At 33.6% G+C, this 18834-nt stretch overlaps 1 long non-coding RNA gene across 1 annotated transcript; it reads left to right on the forward strand.

Annotated features, from left to right (window-relative positions):
- Positions 1-9259: 9259 nt before the first annotated feature.
- LOC107478663 (uncharacterized) lies at positions 9260-11207 on the forward strand. The gene is made up of 4 exons (XR_008006616.1): positions 9260-9365; positions 9632-9752; positions 10670-10791; positions 11128-11207. It is a non-coding gene; the product is annotated as an uncharacterized LOC107478663 (long non-coding RNA).
- Positions 11208-18834: the final 7627 nt, after the last annotated feature.

Consider the following 18834-nt stretch of genomic DNA (forward strand, 5'->3'; position numbering starts at 1 on the left):
CAGTGTCGCCCATATTCTCACTTGAACTGACGTCAAACTACATAAACAAATACAATAAATCAATGACAGAAACCAGCAATAAACTGAACAATAAATCAATAACTAACAATACCAAGTTATCAACAATAAACTGACCAGCAATAAACTGAACAAAAAATCAATAACCAGCAAGAATAAACTGAACAAAACTTGATAATCTGAACAATAAATCAAGGACAGAAACTAGCAATAAACTGAAGTTTAAATCAATAACCAGCAATAAACCAGCAATAAACTGAACAATAACAAGGATAGAAACCAGCAATAAACTGAAATTTAAATCAATAACCAGCAATAAACAAGCAATAAACTGAACAAAATCTGATAATCTGAACAATAAATCAAGGACAGAAACTAGCAATAAACTGAAGTTTAAATCAATAACCAGCAATAAACCAGCAATGCTTGAACAAAACTTGATAAACTGAACAAAACCTGAACAATAAATTGATAACCCTAAACTGAACATTAAATGAGCAAGACCAAATTACCAACAATAAACTGAATAGATGGTAAACAGCAATACCAACAATAACCATAAACTGAATAAACTGGACAATAACCAGCAATACCAACAATGCATCAGTAAAGATTACCTGAATAGATGGCTCGGGCTCCATATTCACTTGAATCGGTGGCTGGGTGGGAGACTGGGAGATGCTGTCTTGATCGTGGGTGGCCAGAACCCAGAAACACTGCTGGGTGGAGGTGGCAAGGTCGGAGGTCCTATGTTGATCGTCGGTGCTGTCTGCTGTGCTGTCCTGTGGCTGTTGGGTCAGTGGGTGACTGGGTGGTGGCGAGCCAGGCGAGGTGCTGTGTTGAGCTGGGTCTTTGTCTTCGTGGTGCACCGGCGGTGGGGGATCTGCTCTGTTCAGCGGTGGGATTTGGAGGAAGGTTTCGAGACTCAAGGATGTGGGTGGCTCAGGCTGGCTCCGTGGCTGGGTGAGTGGGTGCACAGGCTGCAGAGGGCGAGATATGGTGCTTTGCGTGGTTAATGGTTAGGTTCTGATCTGAGATTTTGGGCGTTCAGTTAGGATTTTGGTGGTAAGAACCAAAAACCGAACCGAACCGCAAAAAACAGCAAAACAATATTTTTTTCGGTTTTTTTTGTTTTTGGTTAGTTCGGTCCGGATCGGTTTTGAACACCCCTAATTGTACGCATAAACCTTGGGTGCAGTTTCTTATAGCAAAATATTTGACAAACACTAATGTCTTCAACATGCCACTGCTCAATAATTATTCTTGGACTTAAAAGAGTATACACAAAGCATACGCGCACTTAAAAGATGGATTCTCTTGGTGCATTAGTCCTCTAAACCAATCTTTTTGGTTTGATAGTTAGCGTAGTAATGGTTGTTTGGAAGGGTATACACAAAGCTTTCTTTTGTTCATATTTCAAGCACAAAGCTCACCATTGGAGATGTTTGGCATGAAAGAGTGAAAATTCTAGAGATTATTGACTATTATTTCCAACCATATTGTCCAAACTCTAAAGTCTCATATCCTATAATCCTAGTTCTCAAGCCAGAGAGAGATGTGGTTGATTTTGGAATGGATCCTCTTTTGATATCTTTTCTGTGAGAAGCAGATATTCTTAGCTTTGTAAAAGGGCCTTTGGCTGGGAGGATACTTGCAACTGGATGTGGATTTGGCGTCTTTTAGTTCTTGAAAAATATAAAATCTTAATCTGGCTCTGTATCTATGATGCGCTTCTAACTGCAGCCTTGAGATTTAATAGATGTTTGTCTGATTTTAATTTATACCCACATTGCTTGCTTGCTCCGGAAACCATTCCTCATTGCCTTAAGAATTGCCCTAAAACTATTGTTATTTGAAATCATTTAAATCTTGTCTTACCTCACATGGACCTTCTTATGTGGCTTCATAAAGATAAAGGTGGTAATCTTTTTCTTTTATTATTTTTCTATTATTTGGTAGATTTGGTGTGATAAGAACAATGAGTGTTTAACTCGAATGAGTTTTGAAGTTTCAATAAAGTAGTGAATCTTATTAAAGGTATTACTAAAGAATTGCACTTTGATGCTAGTATTAACGAGGTTACTACAAAAGTGTTGTGATAAGTATGGAACGTGGATGCCCATTTCCTATATGAGAATTACATTCTCAAGAGAGAATGAAATTAATGAAAGTTGAAAATATTCCTTCTGTATGCCTATAAAAGGAGGTTAAGCCTCGTTGATATTACACTACAACAAAGCAATAAAACACTCTTCTCTCTTTCTTTCTCTAATTATATTTTTTTATTTTATTTGTTACATCTTTCTTATTTATTTATTTATTTATTTATTTTATAATACGTTATCACCACGAGACTCTAATCAAATTTTAGGAAGACTTCAGGTAACAAATTTTTATTATGTCGAATCTCTTTCATCTTGAATATAATGCTTTTGATATATCTGAAAATAATTATTTATCATGGATACTAGATGTTAAAATCCATCTTGATTCAATAGATCTTGGAGATACCATTAAGGCTGAAAATAATACATCCCAGAAGGATATAGCCAAAGCCATAATTTTTCTTCATCATCATCTTGACGTATGATTGAAAAATGAATATCCCACATTAAAAGATCCTGCAGATCTGTGGAAAGACCTTGAAGAAAGGTACAATCATTAAAAGATGGTGATACTTCCTCAAACCCGATATGTTAGAGAAAAATTTTCTCGACCTTTCATGCCTCGAATGTGCTCCTGCAGTAGTAGTATCGAGAAAAAGGATTTAAAAAGTATTTTGAGTTAATTTCTTACCTTCTTGTTGCTGAACGCAACAACGAATTATTCTTAAGAAATCATGAAACGCGCCCAGTTGGCGCCGCCCCATTTCCTGAAGCGAATGTGGCAAGTTATAACCCCAGAAGAGGTAAATGGCAAGATTTTGATAACAAAAAATATTATGGAAGGAAAAGAAATTATGTTCACAAGAAAAGATCTCACCAGAAGTGGGATAAAGAAAGAAATAATGGGCAAAGTATATCAATTGAGGATAAATGCTTCCGTTGTGGTGGAAAGGGTCATTGGTCATGTACCTGTCGTATCCCAAGGCACCTAGTTGATCTTTATCTAGCATCCTTGAAAAAGGATGATAAAGGAAAGGAAACAAATTTTGTTTCAAAGGATGAAAATTCCACCACTCATTATGATGTATCTAATTTCTTTAAGGATTCTGAAGAAAATATTGGCTATTTGATCAATGATGGAATAGTTTGATATGTGTATGTATTTGTTAAGTATTCATGTGAATAATTTTACTGTGCATGTACTTCTACTCAGTGACGGACCCAGAAAATTTTAGGAGTGGGGACAAAATATATATTCTAAGATATTTTTTTAATATTACCAATTATACTAAAAATATAATGGAGATATAAAAATTAAAAGAAATTAGTAAACACTTTTATTCTTAAAATAATTTAATTTAATTTTGATATACTGTCAGATTAAAGATTTTATGCATCTATTTAATTATGTATTATAATTAAAAAAATTATATTTTATATACATATTGTAAATAATTATCTAAAAAAATATACATATTTTAACATATCAAAATCAACTTCTATGATTTTAAAAAATTATTCTACTACTCATTATAATTTTCAAATATTAATTATATTTCATTCAATTAGAAAGTTTATTTGTTGTAATATTTATGACATAAAATATTTTTAATCTAAAATAGTTATTATAAATAAAATTATTTAAGAGATAAAATTGAAAAGTATTTTATAATATTAAAATAAAAAATATTAATTAATAGATAAATACTTTTTTATTTATTATAACTAATTTTTTAAGACAAAATAAGATATTGATAATTTTATTTACTTATTTTCAATTTTAATATTAAATCAAATTTAACAAAATAAATATTATTATATGTTAAATTTAATAAAAAAATTTAACATGAATCTTAAAATAAAATTTTATAAATTTTTGTGAGGATAAAAATTATTAAAATAAATATATTAATTTATATAATATTATTACTTTTTGTTTTCACCTTAGTGGGGGCAAGTGCCCCCTCCTCTTTGAAGCTGGGTCCGTCCCTGCTTCTACTCATTTTATTATTATTATCATTTGTCTTTGAAGAAAAATGGCAAGGACATATTCTAAAGATATTTGTCTTGCGAATAGTGCAAGTTCGCACACTATTCTTAAAAGTAATATTTGTCTTACGAATAGGGCGAGTTTACACATCATCCTCAAAAGTAATATATATTTTACCCATTTTGTGCCAAAAGAAGAATATATTAATACTATTATTGGCTTAGGCAATGTGCTAGAAGGCTCCGGAAGAGCTATAATTTTGTTTCCTGGAGGAACAAAATTCATAATAAATAATGCACTATTGTCTACCAAGTCTCTAAGAAACTTGTTGAGCCTTAACGATATTCGCCGAAATGGATATCATATTGAGACTATGAATGAGGAAAGTCATGAGTACTTATGTATCACAACTCATGATTTAAATAAAAAGGTTATATTAGAAAAGTTACCCTCACTTTCATCTGGATTGTATTATACCAAATTTAGTGCAATTGAATCACATGCCATTGTAAACCAAAAGTTGACTAGCCCAAATGAATTCATAACTTGGCATGATAGATTGGGTCATCCAGGAACAACCATGATGAGGAGAATTATTGAAAATTCTCATGGACATTAACTAAAGAACCAGAAGATTCTTAAATCTAGTGAATTTTGTTGTGCTACATGTTCTCAGGAAAAGTTAATTTTAAGGCCATCACCAGTAAAGATTGGATTTGAGTCTCCTGAATTTCTAGAGAGGATTCAAGGTGATATATGTGGACCTATTCATCCACCATGTGGATCTTTTAGATATTTTATGGTCCTGAAAGACGCATCTTCGAGATGGTCACATATGTGCTTATTGTCCTCTCGCAACCTGGCGTTTGCGAGATTATTGGCTCAAATTCTTTGATTAAAAGCATAATTTTCAGAAAATTCAATCAAAGCAATTTGTCTTGATAATGCTGGTGAATTTACTTCACAAGATTTTGATGCTTATTGTATGGCTAATGGAATAAGTGTTGAACATCCAGTAGCTTATGTTCACACCCAAAATGGGTTAGCAGAATCACTTATTAAATGCCTCCAATTGATTGATAGACCTTTGCTTATGAGAACAAATCTCCCAACCTCGGTTTGGGAGCATGCTGTTTTACATGCCGCAACACTTATTCGTTTGAGGCCAATGAGTTACCATAAGTTCTCTCCTATGCAACTAGCTTTTGGCCAGCAGCCAAATGTTTCCCATTTAAGAATATTCAGGTGTGCGATATATGTTCCCATTGCACCACCTAATCGCACCAAAATGGGACCCCAAAGAAAATTGGGGATATATGTTGGATATGATTCTCCCTCTATAGTAAGGTATCTTGAGATACAAACGAGAGATGTATTTAAAGCCCGGTTTGCGGATTGTCATTTTCATGAATCAAAATTTCCAACATTAGGAGGGAGAATAAGCTTCCTGAAAAGGAACTTAATTGGAATGCATCATCGTTGTTGCATTTAGATCTTCGATCAGGGCAATGTGAACTAGAAGTTCAAAAGATTATACATTTGCAAATAATAGCAAATGAATTGCCTGATGCATTTTCTGATACAAAGAGGATAACCAAATCTTATATACTAGCGGAAAATTTTCCAGTTCGAATTGATGTCCCAGTAGGACAAGTAGCCACTAAAGCAAATTCACGCCAGAAGCGTGGCAGGGCAGAAAATGCCCCAATTCGAATTGATGTCCCAGTAGGACAAATAGCCACTGAAGTAAATACACGCCAGAAGCGTGGCAGGCCTGTCTGTTCCAAAGACAAAAATTCTCGAAAGAGAAAAGAGGTAAATACGATTCCTGTTGAAAAAGATATAGTAAAGACACCTGTAGTTGTCCAAAATTCTGATATAATTTTAACGCCAGAAGACGTTCAGGTACCTGAAAATTGTGAAAATGATGAGATCTCGATAAATTATATCTTTACAGGAGAAAAATGAGACCGAAATAAGACAATTGTCAATGAAATATTTGCATATAATGTAGCATTGAATATCATGCACGAAAGTAAGGATCTTGAGCCAAGATCAGTTGAAGAATGTCGACAAAGGAATGATTGGCCAAAATGAAAAGAAGCCATGAAGGTTGAATTAGACTCACTTGCAAAACGTGAAGTCTTTGGACCTATAGTCCGTACACCTGCAGATGTAAAACCTGTTGGATACCGATGGGTATTTGTGAGAAAACGAAATGAGAAAAATGAAGTTGTCCGCTACAAAGCCTGACTTGTGGCACAAGGTTTTTCACAAAGGCCCGGTATAGATTATGAAGAAACGTATTCTCCTGTAGTGGATGCGATAACATTGCGTTATTTGGTCAGTTTATCTGCATATCATAAACTGCATATGCATTTAATGGATGTGGTAACAACCTATTTGTACGGCACATTAGATCGGGATATCTATATGAAGTCCCTAAAGGACTAAAGATATCTAAACTATCCAATGAATATTCGCAAAGGTTATACTCAGTTAAATTGCAAAGATCTTTATATGGTCTAAAGCAATCTGGACGAATGTGGTATAATCGTCTTACTGAATATCTGGCCAAAAATGGATTCAAGAATGATGATATCTGCCCCTGTGTTTTCATAAAGAAAACTGCATCTGGATTCATTATTATTGCTATGTACGTTGATGATTTAAATATCATTGGAACTCCTGAAGAGATTCCAACAATTATAAAAACTCTAAAGGAAGAGTTTGAGATGAAAGATCTTGGAAAGACTAAATTTTGTCTCGGCCTGCAGATCGAGCATACAAAAAATGGGATCTTTATTCATCAAAAAACATACACAGAAAAGATCTTGAAAAGATTTTATATGGATAAGTCACATCCCTTGAGTACCCCAATGATCGTAAGATCTTTGGATGTGAAAAAGGATCAATTCCGTCCTAAAAAAAATAAAGATATCCTTGGTCCTGAAGTACCATATCTTAGTGCCATTGGAGCACTAATGTATCTTGCTAATAATACGCGACCTAACATATCATTCGCAGTGAATTTACTAGCAAGGTATAGTTCCTCTACAACCAGAAGATATTGGAGTGAAATCAAGCAAATCTTTCGATATCTTTATGGAACGGTTGATATGGGATTGTTTTACCCCTATGGATCCAAGTCACAATTAGTTGGCTATGCAGATGCTGAATACTTGTCTGATCCATACAAAGGGAGATCTCAAACAGGATACCTGTTCACATATGGTGGTACAGCTATATCATGGAGGTCCACGAAATAGACGATAGCAGCAACCTCCTCTAATCATGCTGAAATACTGGCGATTCATGAAGCTAGTCGCGAGTGTTTTTGGTTGAGGAGTCTGATTCAATATATTCTGTCATCATGTGGACTGATTGATCATAAGATAGCTCCAACTGTCCTGTTTGAAGATAATACAGCATGCATTGCTCAACTTAAGGGTGGATACATCAAAGGTGATAAAACAAAGCATATTTCTCCCAAATTCTTCTTCACTCATAATCTTCAAAATCAAGGGACAATTGATGTCCAATAGATCCGTTCAAGTGACAATCTGGCAGATTTATTCACAAAGTCACTCCCAAAATCCTCCTTCGAAAGATTGGTACATGAGATTGGGATGCGCCGATTTTGAGACATTAAATGATGTCGGCATGAGGGGGAGACTGTACTCTTTTTTCCTTGGTCAGGTTTTTTTTCATTGGGTTTTTCTTGACAAGTTTTTAATGAGGCAGTCCCCATAAAAAAGGATATTATACTATTTTTCTTTCACTAAGGTTTTTTCCCACTGGATTTTTCTTTAGTAAGGTTTTAACGAGGCAATAATCCTAAATGGTCATCCAAGGGGGAGTGTTGTGATAAGTATGAGACGTAGATGCCCATTTCCTATATGAGGATTACATTCTCAAGAGAGAATGAAATTAATGAAGGTTGAAAATATTCCGTATGCCTATAAAAGGAGGTTAAGCCTCCGTTGATGTTACACTACAACGAAAATAATAAAACACTCTTCTCTCTTTCTTTCTCTAATTATATTTCTTTATTTTATTTGTTACCTCTTCCTTATATATTTATTTAGTTATTTTATAATAAAAAGCGAATTTTAGTTGCATTTTGCACAATTCTAACGGTGGATAGTTGAAGGGTTGCACTAGTGTTCTTTCTTTGTGGAGTATCTTCAAATATGAGTTCATAACATTTGGAGAAGGTTAATTTTGGCTTGGGAGTGTGGTTACAAAGAAGTGATTTATGAAACCGATTGTTTGGAAGCTTACAATTTAATCCTTTAACAGAGATATAGGACATCCTGACCGTGATTATGATCCGATTCAAAAAATTCAAGACATGGTGCAACTTCATTGGCAGATTAATTTTGCTTTAGTTCAAAGAACATCAAATAACATTGCTGATATCACTACAATATTTTTGGCCTAAGGTAACCCTTATTCGAAGTAACATTTAACAAAAGTTGCCTTAAATAGGCAAAGACAATATTTTTGACGTGTTACCTTTGAATAAGGCTAAGATAACTAAATTTTTGGCCTCCCACAAAAATTATTGTCTTTGATATCTAAAACAACACTCAATAAATGTTACAATATAAAATATTTAAGACAACATTTTTAAATAAAAATACAACATTTTATAAAAGTTATAAAAAAAATTAAATAAATAACATTTATAAAAAGTTGCCTAAAATTATTTACAGTTACAAATTTTAGAGGAAAACTTTTCATATTCCCACCAATTATTTTCCAATCAAATAACTTAAAAAAAAAGGAAAGAAAAGACACAATGCTCTTCATCAGTTCATCACTTCATTCGTTCATCACTTAGCTTCCTCATTTCATCAGAGATACTGTAACCCTAACATTATCACGCAGACGGCCACACCACCGATCGCGGCTCTCCTCCTCATCGACTGCAACTCTCAATCGCTTTCACTCCAAACGGCGACGGCGCGGTTCTCCCTTTCACGGTCATCGGAACGTTGCTCTCATCCACGGGCTCCTGCGCGGTGCTCTCCTCCACGGGTGTCGGCGCGGTGCTCTCCTCCACGGGCATCTGCGCGGTGTTGTCCTCCACGCACGCTGCTCCACGGCTCCCCCTCTTCCTATCTCGGCTCCAACTACAGGGTCATGTTCGAGAAACCCCTCTCCTTCTCCCGTTTCCACTTCTTCCCCCGTCTCGCCTTCTCCTCTTCGCAAGGGCTGTAACCCCCCTCCTCCTCCTCTGCTTATTGGTAAGAAAGCTTCTTAATTTTACTATGGAATGAATATTCTGAATGTATTGATTGTGAATGAAGAATTGGGACTGTTCTGAATTTTAGTATGTAAATTGAATTTCTGAATGCATGTCTTTTTGGGGCTTCTCAATAATTCTGAATTTAGGGGTTTGCTTTCAATTTTTCTGAAGTTTTCATGTGGATCAACATCTTCCTGGTGCTTTTTCAGTTCCATCTTTTTGACCATGATTAAACAAATTTCCACTATTATATTTTCATTGCAGCTTCTATTCTTAAAGCTGTGTTAAGGTACGGAAAGAAGCAGTTTGCGGTTGATGAGACCAGGCGTGATACTTAGAATTGTCCAGTGCCTTCATGCAATGAACCACCAGTATTGACCACTTGGTATGAACTTTTCTTATTGCTTTTTCTCTTTTTCTTATCTTCGTGAACTTAGATAAAACAAAATTGGAAGCATATATCAAGTATAGAGTCATCTTTTGCTTCTTACTTAGATTTTTTTCAACATCAGGTTGGTAAGAAAGCCTTTTAATTTTACTATGGAATGAATATTCTGAATGCATTGATTGAGAATGAAGAATTGGGACTGTTCTGAATTTTAGTATGTAAATCGAATTTTTGAATGCATGTCTTTTTGGGGCTTCTCAATAATTCTGAATTTAGGGGTTTGCTTTCAATTTTTCTGAAGTTTTCATGTGGATCAACATCTTTCTGGTGCTTTTTCAATTCCATCTTTTTGACCCTGGTTAAACAAATTCCCACTATTATATTTTTATTGCAGCTTCTATTCTTAAAGCTGTGTTAAGGTACGGAAAGAAGCAATTTGCGGTTGATGAGACCAGGCGTGATACTTAGAATTGTCCAGTGCCTTCATGCAATGAACCACCAGTATTGACTACTCGGTATGAACTTTTCTTATTGCTTTTTCTCTTTTTCTTATCTTCGTGAACTTAGATAAAACAAAATTGGAAGCATATATCAAGTATAGAGTCATCTTTTGCTTCTTACTTAGATTTTTTTCAACATCAGGTTGGTAAGAAAGCTTCTTAATTTTACTATATGGAATGAATATTCTGAATGCATTGATTGTGAATGAAGAATTAGGACTGTTCTGAATTTTAGTATGTAAATTGAATTTCTGAATGCATGTCTTTTTGGGGCTTCTCAATAATTCTGAATTTAGGGGTTTGCTTTCAATTTTTCTGAAGTTTTCATGTGGATCAACATCTTCCTGGTGCTTTTTCAGTTCCATCTTTTTGACCCTGGTTAAACAAATTCCCACTATTATATTTTTATTGCAGCTTCTAGTCTAAAAGCTGTGTTAAGATACGGAAAGAAGCAGTTTGCGGTTGATGAGACCAGGCGTGATACTAGAGAATTGTCCAGTGCCTTCATGCAATGAACCACCAGTATTGACTACTTGGTATGAACTTTTCTTATTACTTTTTCTCTTTTTCTTATCTTCGTGAACTAGATAAAACAAAATTGGAAGCATATATCAAGTATAGAGTTATCTTTTGCTTCTTACTTAGATTTTTTTCAACATCAGGTTGGTAAGAAAGCTTCTAAATTTTACTATGGAATGAAATTTCTGAATGCATTGATTGTGAATGATGATTGGGAATGTTCTGAATTTTATTTTGATTATGAATTCTGAATGCATTGAATCTTAATTTTTGGGGCTTCTTTATAATTCTAATTTTAGGAGTTTTATTTCAATTGTTCTGAAATTTTCATGGCTCTGATTGTTGCTTCTTAGGGTTTTCTGAATTTTTGTGCATCTTAATTCTGATTTCTGAAGCTGTTTCCTGGGAAAAAATACGGCGATCTGCAAAAACTGTTAAGGTACATCCTCTATATGATTTCACAATTTCTTTTTATCTATGAGCATAGGGCTGCCCTTTCCATACCTTTCACGGCTGTCTTTGGTTTTAATTTGTACTATTTCTCAATTTTTAATTTAGATACTTCAAAGGTTAAAAAGACTCGTGAAAAAACAAGATGCCTAAAGATTTATGCAAGAACTTGGGAAGAAAGGGAGGAAGTGACTTTTGATCAGGGAGCAGCCGTGGGGCCAACAGCTCAGAGAGTGAAGGATTTAACTAATTTTATTGGAACAATGGGAAGGAATAGTGATTTTATTATCTTGATGTACACTAATTGAAAAGCTGTGCCTAAGCAAATCAAAAAGCGCATTTGGAAGTATATTAATATAAGCTCCATTTATCTTTATGTTTATGCCATATGTTAATAATTATTTTATGCATATGATATGATGAAATTGATGTGTTTGTAGTCAAAGTTCATTCTTCCAAAATCTTCAAAGTTATGGGTGATGACTGGTGTTCAAGGAGCATGGAAGCGTTACAAAATAAGAATAAAAAAAAGCATTTTGAACCATATTCTGAAAATATTGAGGATATGTTGGTGAATCGTCCTTTGGAAATTTCAGAAATACAATTTCGGAAGCTAATTGCATATTGGAGTATTCCAACTATCAAAGTGAGCTAGAGGATTTCAATTATTATTATTTGATATGATCAAGTATAATTCTTTCAATTTTTATATTTTTTTCATCATTGTTTATTTTAAACACAGGCCATGTGTGTTATAAATTCTGAAAATCGCAAGAAACAACAATGGAGGCATAAAATGGGCCAAATCAATTTTGCAAGAGTGCGTGTTGATTTGGTAAGGTCGCATTTGAGTTAAAATTCTCTACTTGTTACTTCTCCCTAATTTTAGTATGTTATAACTTTGTAATTGTTATCTTGATCTGTAGCGTGAGAAAAAAGAGAACAAAGAGAAACCAAATCAAGCTGAAATGTTTGTTGCAACTCGAAATGGACTAAAAGGAAAAACACTTGATGCAGAAACACAAGCTGTTATTGTAAGTTCCTCTATAATTTTCTTGTTTTAGTAGTTGTTTTATGACTGTCATGGATGCTATTTTTTTTTGCTGTTTTATGGCTATTGTGATTATTGTTATGATATCTATTTTGCGGCTGTTTCATGGCTGTTTCATGGGCGGTTTCATGGCTGATTTAGTTGCTGTTTTATGGCTATTTTATGCATATTTTATGGCTGTCATAGCAGCTATTTTATGACTGTTTTATGGCTATCATGGTTGTTGTTTTAGTATCTACTTTATCACTATTTTGTGATTGTCATGGTTGCTGACTTGCTGCTTTCTATGTTTTGTGGTATCTATTTTGTGGCTGTTTCATGGCTGTTTCATGGGCTGTTTCATGGCTGATTTAGTTGCTGTTCTATGGCTATTTTATCCATGTTTTATGGCTATCATGGACTGCTATTTTATGGTTATTTCATGGCTGTTTTATGGTTGATTTAATTGCTATTCTATGACAATTTACAACCATGTTATATGGCTATCATGGACTACTATTTTATGGCACTTTTATGGCTATCATGGACTGCTGTTTTATGGCTCTTTTATGGCTATTTTGGATTGCTGTCCCTATTAGTTATCAATAGGTTTTTGGATTCTTTCATTGAATTTTTATCACTAAAAATAGACATATCATATATTTGTGTGTATAGGATAAACTTGATGATCTCCAAGAAGCTGGAAAAACTCCTACTAATGCATTTCAAAAAGTTTTTGGTAAAGAGAATCCAGGAAGAGTTCGATGTTATGGAAGAACTGTTACAAAAACTTCTCTTAAGAAAAATAAAGAAATAGATGAAATCAAAAAACAAAGTGAAGAGAAGGTAACAGCTTTAAAAATTGAATTAGACGACCATAAGCAACGACTGCAAGGATTGGAAGATATTGTGAAACTTATGTTGCAACAAACTTCTCCTGGTATGAATGTTGATGAAGCGCTTTCTCTCTTGCGATCTAAGCAATCGTCTGCAAATAGTGCACAAGATCCAAATTTAGTTCCTCAGCATTCTCCTCCATCGACTCATATACCAAATCATGAATAGGTATATGTATGCTAATTGTTGTACCACTTGAGTATACATATTATTGTATAGCTGATGTTTTGACTATAATTTTTTTGTTCATTTAAATTTGACTACAGCTTTCTTATTGTCGGAGGAAGTTTTCTGAAGACATAAAGACAATTCTTGCCACAATGGTGAAGCACAAGGTCTTCTTGATTTTTGGTGGACAACTTAGTTTCTTTTTTGTTTAAGTTCATTAGCAGAAAAACATGTATTTTGCTTACTTAGGTTTATTATTTATTTGACTTGGTAACTTATTAGCAAGTATATATGTTAATTGGTACTTGGAAGACCTTTCTATATATATATATATATATATTATTATCTTATTCAAATGCGGGTGTTATATATTCTTTAAATATCATATAAATATAACAAAGATAAAAAAATATTATTTTAGATATTAAAAAAGAGAATCTAAGAAAAATTCAATAAGGTGTTGCTTTAGGTATTAAAAAAAGACAACTATAAATAAACCTACATAAGTGTTGCATTAGGTCTATAAAAAAGACAACTTAAAAAAATTTGGACAAGTGTTGCTTTAGGTATATGAAAATGCAACTTAAAAAAACCTGGACAAGTGTTGTTTTAGGTGGAGGAAAAAACAACTTAAAAAAATTTGTACAAGTATTGCTTTAGGTATATGAAAAAGCAACTTAAAAAACTCTGGACAAGTGTTGCTTTATATATTAGAAAATACAACTCGTAAAAAGTGTTGCCATAGCGTTTCATATAAAGCGTTGTGTTTGGGTGCTTTAAGGCAACCCTTTCGCGGAGTTGTTTTATTTTCAGAAAAGGCAACATTTTTTGAAAGTTGCCAAAAAAATGGTTCCCTTTAATATACAAAAGCGTTGTCTTAGACCAAAGATAACGGCCGTATAGCCAACCCCCAAAAAGCGTTGCCTTTTGTCGGAAAGTGTTGCCTTTTATCAAAGGCAACACTTTCTCTTATTATAAGCAACGTTTTTAAAAGATTGCCTCAGTCCAAATTTATTGTAGTGTATGATGGCTAAATTTTCTGTCATGGATGATAAGTGCTATGCAAAGTGGCTTTCCCCATAGACAGAGCTTCAAGTCATCCTCTCTGATGATTTGGTAGGCCTAGTTTTTTTTTTGTTTTGTTGTTTTTTTTAATATCACCAAAAGAATTAATATTTAAAATTTTATGCATATAATATTTGGTGAATTCTATCTAATCTCTCTTAAAATAACATGTAAAGATGACGTCAAGCTCCATTGCTTTCTTTGTAACAATGACATCGAACTCCACCAGCGAGGCAAGCCAATCAAATGTGTTGCCATCATTGTTAGCTCCCATCTTAGCAAAATAATCAGAATATAAATCCGAAACATAAAGCTAAATTACTATGCAATTACTAAGATTAATATAAATCCTAAACATAATACAAAAACAAATAATTTTTTTGCACAATCAAAACATATAATTAGAATTTATTTGCACAATCATTTTTTTAGCATAACCAATAAATAGAATCAGGAGCGATAAGCAAAAAGCAGAATAACATAATTAAAAATTTTTAATTTAATATTCTCTCTTCACCGAATCAATCATCGTCTTCAACTTCACGAAGCAAGTCTTTTGAAAGCTCAAGACAGTGGCGGCAAGCAGCGGCCTCTCACTCCAAGACTCCTACCCTGCGGCGACATCAAAGTAGTCATGCACTCATACCTCCTCCTCCATAAGCACACACCAACTCTCTTCTTTGCAACTTCGCCATCAAAATCAGATTCACCATCGCAAAGTTGCAATCACATATTCGTTGTCGATTGTTCGCTAACAGTTGCTCATCGTGTCTAGGCTCTGGACTAATTATATTTTTACTTGTTGCTGTTCATTGATTACAAAGAGGGATGAACCTAAGAAGAGAATTGGAAAAATAAACTGTTGGCACTAGTAATTTTTAACAATATTAGTAAATTTGTCACGCCTTTTTTTATTTTAACAGATTTAAAATCTCAGCCAACTTGCTTTTTTTTGTGATTTTGACAAGTTAACATGATAAGTTCGACCCATTTTATTACCACTAATATTAAAGCATTCGTTTTGATTAAGTTGGATCCTTGTGCATTTACGGCATAAATTGCCATATCCAAAATAAGGCTCGTTACACATACAAATCTTTTTGGCTTATAAGTTTTACAAGTCCAATAAAACACATGTATTACACTTAATTAATGCATTACACACTTCCACGTTCAAGAGTAAATAAAATGCACGTTATTCAACAACTTCCTGTTTCCAAAGCGCACTATTCACCATGCATTATGAACGACTCTTCTTCTTCTTCCTCCATGAAAACAATTTTCTTGCCAAATTTGAAGATAATGAAACTTCAGAAATACACCCTAACGATTACAGAAATACACCCAAAGGATTACAGAAATACACCCAAACGGTTACAGGAATTCACCCAAACGATTATAGAAATACACCTAAAGGATTACAAAAATACACTCAAAGGATTTAAAAAATACATCCAAAATTCGTTGAAGTACACCTTATGCATATTTCAAAACTCTTTCTCTTTCTCCTCGTTATCTTCTACTGCTTCTTATTCTTCAAAAAGGATTTCAGAGCTTGATGTTAAAAAAATGGAAATCGAGAATAACAAAAAAAGAAAACAGAGAGAAAAGCACGTAAATGAAGAAGAAGAACAGAAAGAGGAAGAAGAACGCGCAGCAAGAAGAAGAAGGAGAAAGAGAAGGCAAGAAACGAAAAAAAGAAGAAGAAGAGGAAGAGGAAGAAGAACGTGTAAGAAGAAGAAGAACGAGAAAGAGAAAGCAAGAAACGAAAGAAAAGAAGAAGAAGAAGAGGAAGAGGAAGAAGAACGTGCAGCAAGAAGAAGAAGAAGAAGAAGGAGAAAGAGAAGGTGATATGACCAGTAAACATCGGTTACGAGTTATAGCTCGGTAACGCCTGAGATCCAAACATAACTGACGATTCCATAACGGCCATTAATCAATAACGTCGGATTTTACAATTAAATCTCTTCCTGACCGTTACGACCTAAGGAAAACGGCCGACCTTTTCCGCTAATATAAAGCAGACAGGAAGAGCTAAGAAAGGTATGTCACTTATTCCAAAAATAAAGATCTATTATCCACTCTGCACTAACTTGAGCGTCGGAGTGCCTTTGCAGGTACCCACCCCCGCCGTTCATCCTTTGCCGACGTATATCTTGGTTCACCCCTGAAGTCCACCGACCTTCCTAGAGGACGAGCTATACTTCGGGATAATCAGGCAAGAATAGAAGGCAAGAAACGAAAGAAAAGAAGAAAAAGAAAAGGAAGAGAAAGAAGAAAAAGAACGTAGACCTTGTATAGTATTTTTAAGGTTTATTCGTTAATTAACTTGTAAAGTATACGAGCTCTAATAACTTGTATGCAGAACTTTTCTCATCCAGAATATGGGTTTTTGTAGCACAATTTTTCTTCAACAATAATTATCAACATCAATATTGGTTCAATTAATTCTAGGTTCATTCTTTAGTTTAAATTTTAATTATATCGTTAAGACTTAAAAAATGTTAGAATATTTTATAAATATCTACTTATATAAAGATATTTTTATATAAAAATTATATAAATATATTAAATCATCTAATGATTCACAATATTATTTATACATGAAGGCATAAAAATATCATCTATACATGAAAGAGTAAAAATATAAAAATGTCTTTATAAAAATAAGAATCTATTTTATACTCTCAAGAAATAATATTGTTGTTATGCTAATAATAATACACTATTTTATTCGGCTGCTCTCAAAACCAAAACTTAGCATATATGCAATAATATTTGTGATCGAGGTACGCGTCCGGGAATATAAATGGATCTCCTCCTCTGATTCAAATTGAGATCTTCACCTGGCCACCTATCTGTATGGATCAGATGGTCAGTTACTCATAAAATAAAATAAAATATTTACTTAAATTCTTAAAAAACAGAGGGAAGAGGAGGTAGAGAATAGAGATGAACCCACAGGCCAGAGAAAATAATTGGAGGTGAATAAGGGATGAGATTGTGATTGCGTCTGTGGGGGCGCTTTCGTGACAAGAATGGATGGTGTTAACTGTTAAGGGCACAACTCACGAGGCCCTTAAATCAATGGGTTTTAGGTATCCACACATATCAATTATATATCATTTAATTTAATTTTGTGACGAGGCCTAGCTACTTGCTTGGCCATTAATTCTCTAATACAGTCATGCTTATTTATTAACTAAATCAAGTAATCAACCTTCTTATCCTTATATCCTCACATGTCATATCCTTCTCGTACAAATCCGATCCACTTCAGCTTCATCTTAATTTGTGATACATCAACATAGTACATAGTAACATTCTCGTTTATGCATAGTATATTAGCTTTAGGGGTCATGTAAACCAATGCTGCCAAACTCATATTGCTGACTTGCTGTGTTAACATCCAATTAGAATATGCCAACTGGCAAGGGTTGAATAGTCTGCTAAGGAAACCAAGCAGGCACCATACGATATGACAAAGAGATCGAGCTAGCTACCCAACATTTATTTTGGTGTTAAATTTATTGAATTTACTTTATAGAATAAATATCAAATACTCAAAATTTATTAGTTTTTGTATTTTTTAAATTAAATATTGATTATTTAATATTTTGACAAATTAAGTATCCAATAACACTAGAACAAGTACCATGAACAATTCTTCAAATAAACAGAGCCTTCTTACAAAAGTGATGGAATGATGTTTATCGTGCTCATTCACTTTTCATATAAGGTCAAAGCTTAGTTTCAAAAATGTAACTAGGTTTAATTTGTATGGACGGAGAAAAATTCAACTACCCTAGTTGCTTAACTTATATTTTTTTCCATTAGATTACTTTTTTACAAAAATTTTGCTCCAGTATATCTAAGGATAACCATAATATGTGGCACCTTTCTTAGTTCAAATTTGAAGATTACGTTTTCAGAAATAATAACATTGATTTGGAATATATAGTTTTAAATTTTGGAGGTATAGTTTTTTTATTATTCTGTGTAAATTTTTTGTTAGTTAATTATAAATATTACAAGAAAAAAAATAAAAAATGATATTTTCTCAACTTACATTCAACAACTCTTTATCATTATCTTAATCTCTAATTTCAATTATGCTAATGAATTAAATTACTTTGTTTAGAAATCACCTCTGTTAATTATTTAGGCATTCGCATTACACTCCTCGTCAATTGGGGTGAAAAACGTTTTTGTATTTGAAACCAATATTGTGTTTTGTCATGGGTTTAAGAAGCAAAACAGAGTATATGAGGGGCCAGTGCTAATCTGACGCCTCAAAAATATATTAAACAAGTTAAGTCGGTGACTCAGGATATGGCTGTCTCCAATTTTTAGTCCTTATCCTCTGCCTATCCCCTAATAACAAGCGTGCCACAAGCTATACTTACCATTACAAAATGTAATGTGATGTACCACCGTCTACATACATTTA

The sequence above is a fragment of the Arachis duranensis genome, chromosome 3 (genome assembly GCF_000817695.3).
Source record: "Arachis duranensis cultivar V14167 chromosome 3, aradu.V14167.gnm2.J7QH, whole genome shotgun sequence".
Taxonomy (NCBI): domain Eukaryota; kingdom Viridiplantae; phylum Streptophyta; class Magnoliopsida; order Fabales; family Fabaceae; genus Arachis; species Arachis duranensis.